Source organism: Pleuronectes platessa, chromosome 2 (assembly GCF_947347685.1).
Source record: "Pleuronectes platessa chromosome 2, fPlePla1.1, whole genome shotgun sequence".
NCBI lineage: Eukaryota > Metazoa > Chordata > Actinopteri > Pleuronectiformes > Pleuronectidae > Pleuronectes > Pleuronectes platessa.
The window spans coordinates 9,743,266-9,750,052 of NC_070627.1; the positions used below are offsets into that span (position 1 = coordinate 9,743,266).

At 39.1% G+C, this 6,787-nt stretch overlaps 1 protein-coding gene across 5 annotated transcripts in view; it reads right to left on the reverse strand.

The window, feature by feature from the left end:
- Positions 1–6,658, reverse strand: part of arhgap9 (Rho GTPase activating protein 9) — a 41,369-nt gene extending 34,711 nt beyond the window's left edge. For 3 of the 5 annotated variants that reach the window (XM_053435493.1, XM_053435491.1, XM_053435489.1), the window contains exon 1: positions 6,408–6,657. The gene's annotated coding sequence lies outside the window, so the exon portion shown is untranslated. Of the gene's footprint in view, positions 1–6,407 lie in introns of all 5 variants that reach the window. The other 2 variants (XM_053435492.1, XM_053435490.1) reach the window with 2 other exon arrangements.
- Between the last annotated feature and the right edge of the window lie 129 nt (positions 6,659–6,787).

The following is a 6,787-nucleotide window of genomic DNA, read 5'->3' on the forward strand; positions in this document are numbered from 1 at the left end:
CAGAGGTGACTTAAAATGTTCCTAAAATCAATGTTCAACCAGACAGTGTGTTACAGAACTGGATTTAATGCTCATAAAGGGAAATCAAGACCTTTACATTGAACCCTTTTGGCATTTTGGGGTCGGATGGCTTGTGGTCTCCGTTTCTAGCTTGACCAATCGCATTTGAGCATATATTGGCTATTGGCGTTTTTACTCTACTGCACTCACATGCAGAAAGCTTTAAATAGAGATGAAAATGTGGTCTGGATCACAAACACCTTCAAAAAGTGTCACTGTTTGTGTTTTGTGTGGAGAAAAATTCGACCCGGACTGTAAACTATGTAAAGGAAACAAACATGGAGGCTTGGCCCGAATCTTCGTTGTCTACCGGACGCCCTAAAATATTAGCCGTTGCCCACAGAGGTTAATTTGTCAATAATCATCAGACGATAGTCGATGGACTCTGAGATTAGTGGTAACCAACTTCAACATGAATGAAGCTGAAACAAAAGTCCTCATTTTTTTCTGCAAAGCCCTCAAAACCACCTTATCTCTGACCACGTGCGTTCAACCCATACAAGATAATCGACCATCACTCCTTAGATCTTCATTTCTGACAACAACAACCCTTAATACTTGTGACACAAGATGGTGATGTACTGTACATAAAGGCCTAGTATTCTCTTACATGGTTTGCAGTGTTCGCTTCTATGGAATGGAATATATCAGAGTTTTATATCATGACAAAGGTAAAATTGCATAACCACAACATTTATTTTTGATATCTGTAATATTATATGATCATTATTTTTATTTATTTTAACTTTTGATATTTGTAATGTAACTAATGTTTTAAATGTTTGATATTGATATTTAATGTTTGTTTTAAATGTTTGATATCTGAATGCATGTTTTAAATGTGGACCCCACTAAAAGTAGCTCTGTCTTAGGGTAGAGCTAATGGGGATCCTTCTAAATAAACAAATAAACAAATAAATACAAATTCTAATTACTTTCCCTGTCACCAATTAATCTGTCAATTTATCCCTCGAGCCTGGAATCAGTTCACCCCCGGCCTGATGAGCAGTTGTGCTGAGGACAGCCATGTGAAGGAACACTCACTCTGTCTGTGGATGTACAGTTAGAACTAGGAGCACTGATGTCTCTCTCTCTATATGAGACACATGCCTCAAGCCAAAACAGCCTTTCATCCTCCCAACGCCATGCATTATTGATGATTAGACCAGAGAGAGACACTGAAACACAGTGTGATGGCTGCCTGGCTGCTAGTGTGTGTGTGTGTGTGTGTGTGTGTGTGTGTGTGTGTGTGTGTGTGTGTGTGTGTGTGTGTGTGTGTGTGTGTGTGTGTGTGTGTGTGTATGTGTGTGTATGTGTGTGTGTGTGTGTGTGTGTGTGAGAATAAACAGGTGGGCTGGATTCTCTCTCTTTATTAGCTGTGTAAATTGTCAGCTGGCCAATCAAAAAGCCGATGATGACAGAACAGCAGCCATTGGCTCATTCTTGCTACTATCATTATGACAACAACCTCCGTGACCAACTACCATCTCCAGTGTCTCCAGTTTATGTGTTTCTTGTTGCATATAACAACATTTCATATGTGTGTGATGCCATCATTTCAAGTATTTGCTGATGCAATACTTGTGTTTACAATGAACCCTGCAGCCTCCATCGACACACCGCAAACTTCCTCAGAGAGAGAGAGAGAGAGAGAGAGAGAGAGAGAGAGAGAGACAGAGAGAGAAAGAGAGAGAGCTCACTATTTCAGACCAATGTTTGCCAGTTAGGCAAAGTAGTGCAGGATTGCTCAGGGGCCATTTAAAACACTTGAAAGAATGAATTCAAGCATCACATTTTTTAATTAGCTTGTGCATTTTATATAAAAAAAGTTGAGGGTGGAAAACATGCAGCCAGCTTACTTTGAGTTAAAGAATAATAAGCTTATTTTAGTAAGAGAAAAAAGCTCAAGAGAGAAGCTTCTTGTTTTAGTAAACTGCTTTTCTTATCTTATCAATCTCACATTACAATTTTGCGTATATAATAATAGGTATAAATGATTAAATGGTATAAAAAACATTTAAGACATAGTGGTGATTAGTAATTATTATCACAGCAGTTTTTCCATGTTTATAGGTATAGATTATGAAATGAAAGAAAATACATTAAAACAAGATAACTTAATAACTCAAAATGACTTCAACTGATTAATTAATCGATTAATCATTTCAAGACAACAGGGATAAATTATTCATTTTCTCAAAGAAGTAAAGAAACTATACTTTCACAAGTCAACCTAACTGATTTATTTTCTTTCTAAATACTTTTTTAAGATTGAGTATAAGAACACGGCTGCCAAGTTATGGATTTTGCAGAGCATTGATTTTTGTCTGGAGCAGCCAGACAGAATACGATGAGTTGCAATTATTTGTTATTCTATGTGATACAAACCAAAATCTAAAATATCCATGTTTTATTCACACGGAAGGTGACGCTTGACCAATGTTGTGCACATCGTTGTTAACATATTGCGTATAAGTTAATGAAGACAAACAAGATCACTGTATCCCTGCATTAGCCTTCCAATTGAAGAAACTAAAATATCCAACAGAAGTCAAGAAGGATCTTCTCCAGGATAAAAAAATAAAAAAATCCCCTCACTCTCCGACTGGGCTGGTGAGTTGTGGCTGAGCCTCTGGGAATGTGCGGTACATTGATGTTTCTAATGAAGAGCACTGAGCTCCATTGATCCACCGGGGATGAGAGTGAGCTGTCAAAAGCTATCAGGCAAAGTCAAAGACCCACTTTCAGGCCTGCACGGCTGAAGTGAGCACGATTCTGTTGAGGCACAAGAAGAGCAGCTCAACCTCTGGAGGCAAATGTTACAGAGAAGAGACTCACACGTGCAGAAACAAGCGTTGATGCCTCCAGAGGCTTAAAGGGGTTTGTTTGCCCAATAAAGGAACATTAGACAAATAACAACACAGGTTTAGGACGAGTCAAACATTGGAGGCCTGTTTACCCATGTGCCTTCAGGTCTATTTATTTTCCTGTAATGTACAACATTTAACTTCTACCCTCTACCACCGGGGTCTATCAATCAAAACAATAACTAAAGACCTATTTTTATGAACTTGTGATGCAGCGTGGGATCGTGGGAGTAAGAATCTACCTGATGCGACTCGGGCACAAATCAATTTCACAGAAGAGGTTTTATTTACGTTATGCAGCAAACAGCCATAAATAATCATAATCCATTACGAGCGATCAATACAAACAGTGGATAAAAAAAGATGAAAACAGTGGATCGCTCGCTACCTGGCTAGCAGTGTTTTTTTTACTTCATCTTATGCAGTTTGACTCGGATGTTATAGCAGAGACAAACTCATAAAGGGGATAGACGGCAATTAGAAGGCGACCAAAGTTAAACTTCCCATCGCCTTGAATAAAATTGTGGATTTCTCTGGGTTTGAATATTGTTGGAAACATTTTGGATAATGTAAACACACAAGTCAACAGAATGTGTAACAAACATATTATATCTTAAACTTCACTAAAATGTGGGAGGGCTACAACTAACTACTGATATTAGTCAAAATGGGATAAAAACAGCAGATGAAGTCTTTCTAAAACTCTATAGCATCAAATGTCTTGTTTTACTCAACCTGCTCTGACTTGTCCATGTCCCATCCATCAACATAGGGGAGGAGGGATGTGTGACCTACACTGCAGTCAGCCAGCAGGTGGCGCTTCAGAAGCTTTGGCTTCAGGTTTGGGGAGCAGTCAAATCATCCATCTTTATATTCAGTCTATGTTTTGCACTATTCCTTGTTGAAAAGTAATTGAAATAATTTATGTATTATCAAATAAGTTTCCCAGTGACTTTAGTTTCTTTCTAATAAACCGTGCCCGGTTATTGAAAGTTATTATTAACCGAGCACGTTTGAAGGAATAAACCTTGATGTACAGTGCACTGTGTTGTACCTTTGCATAATGCAGCCTAGTGAGCGCACAACTCATCAAACAGATACTAAAATGAATTAGAGGATTAAACTGGATTAAAGCAGAGCTCAGATGGGGGCTGGGATAGTCCAGTTCAGATACAGTATAGTGAGTAAATGGGAGAGCTGGTTTGTCGGTTTTGAGGATTCGGCCACAAACACCTCTGATAGTGTCTATTAGTTAGATGGTCTGTGTAATGAAACTCAACTTGAAAGGATTTTGATTATATTTTTTTTAGATAGCTACCAATTAGTGACAATATGTTGAGCCAAGCATCTTCTGTGGAAAGCACATGGTCATAATTATACTTGTTAGACATCATTAAACAGAATTAGGCTTAAGAGAGTTTCTTAACCTTGGGGACCCAGGATACACAACCTTCTACCTTCATTCAAATGTGGTGGAGAAAAGAACCTCAAACCATAGCAGCCAAAATGACCCAAGGACATCTTTCTCTAAAACACCAACAAAAACTTGTATATTTTGTTCTTCGGTTTCAGATATCAATGCACAAAGTAATTTACCAACATTATTACATATAATCTGCTGGAGCCACTCTGTGACAATAAGCCTTGTGAAGTCACGTGACTCAGTCAGGAACACGAGGACTTTTTCTTGAGAAAAGTTGAGAAACCCTGATCTTAAGTCGTCACTAAACTGCCTGCAGCCAGCTGCATGGGTCCTTCAGTAAAAAGTAAGAAAAAAGGTGACATGTCATTTTTACAGCACTTGCACCATGATAAGAAAATCTATCTAGCCATCATTCAAAATGTCTGCTACTGTATATTTTTGCACAACAGACAGTCAGCCGGGACAGAAGAGGAAGCTCTAGACACAGAGAGGGGCCGCAGACTTTCCCAGAGCAGCGTCATAATCTGACCAGTAACAAGCCCTGACGTCAAAAAAAAGATTAATTCTCTCAATCTCAAACTGCAACCACAACAGCAATCTGCGGAGTGCACGAGTAATCACAGCCAACTCGTAACCCTGCTGCTAATACTGCACATACAGGGCTCTTTTAATCAGCAAACTTGCAACCGGAGAATAATCTTCCGAGCCAGTGTCGTCACAGGCCGGTGAAAAAAGGGAGCAAATCTCCTGCTTTGCATGGATTTAAGACAGATTATGAAAAAGCAAAAATGCGAGCATCAGTCAAAATGTTTCCATCACACAGTGTGGTTAACCCGTCATTACACTTCCTGCGGAGCAAGTAGGGCCCGGCTCCCATTGCACAAGCATGGAAATAAGTCCGTATGCAAAGAGGTTTGTCATATGGAAAGTGTCGAGATAAGCAATTGTTATCGTTCATATGTTCAAAGAAATGGCCAATAATTCAGGTCATGGGAAAGAAGTGGTGTCAGCCTGAATCCAACTGTATATTCACAAACATATATAGACACATTATAGAAAATGGTTTATTAAGTGTTTTTCCACAGGAAGTGGTAGATGGTTGAAGTCTTTGAAGAGCATGCTGGGTAGAACAAGTAGCTACTCGTAGCGCCTTGGAGGTGCCCCAGCTGTTGTGAGTTGTGGTACTTGCGACAGAAAAAGTTGTGGTTTGAAAATATGATGTGGAAAAATATGTTGTTTTGGAAGAGGGGGTCTTGTTATTTTAGTAACTGTGAAACGTGGAAACTCTTGTTGTGGCTGCAGACCAATATGTTACTAAATATAAGTAGAAAGAGTATCAGCATTGGCCTACAACTTTTCTCTTTACACCAATTTACAAGTTAAATTATAGTCTATAATGAGCAATTCTATAAAGAGTAGTAGTATTGTAAGTAGTAGGTAAGTAATGGTATCTACTCAAACAACGTTTAAATCAGCTTAAGTGCATTATTTCCCAAATAAAGCGTAAAAAAACACCATGAATGCAAACAAAATGATAAATATTACAATCTCTTTAAAAATATATTCATTCATTCTTCTTTTTTCCATGAATGTTTTGGGCAAGGAGTTTGTAACCTTGTTTACAAACTGTAGGTGCTCTACACATACATGTATCATTATTATTGTTATTTTTATTATCATTATTATTAAGCAAACACACCACTTGAGTCACACAGTTATGAGAGAAACAGAAGACATTATATTCTTTTGTATATATTATACTATTGTTATTAATCCTGTAGTCAGATGTTTCAGGTAATAAAATAACATCATCTAATAACTCTAAAAGCATTCATCATAAAGCCAACCTCCCCTGTGTTCAGGCTATTTATCTAATGACTTTCCATTCATTTGCAGATTAAAACACCGCCAGTGAGCAGCACAGCAGCGCTGGGTCCTGCAGCTGCGACTGTTTCCTCAGCAACATTTATACAGGAAACGTGTGTGACAGAGGTTTGACGGTTAGAGTGTTTGTGTTTGTGTTTGTGTTTGTGTGTTTGTGTGTGAGCAGCACTCACCTGGCAGCGAGGAGACGGTGACAGCTCAGTTGTTGAGCTGCAGGGAGCAGGAGTTGCTTCTTGCGTTAGTTTGATGCACTTTTAATTCAAATAGAACTCTGGACACCTCCCCTCACATCGCTGAGGGAACAGACACTAACTGAGTTTCATAAATACAAACAGTCATAGATTGACATGTAGCAGCTGGACACGCTCCATGGTGCAGCTACAACCTCCTGCTCTTTAAGCTGATAGGAAATATTGCTTTGCGCTGAGTGGGTTTGCTGAGTTGTGATTGGCTACAATGTGATTTCACAGTCGACCAATCAGAACAGGCGTGGGCTGCGTCGCGCTCAATGTATTGCACGGCATCTCCCGTCGCCCGGCGGCGCTGCGATGGG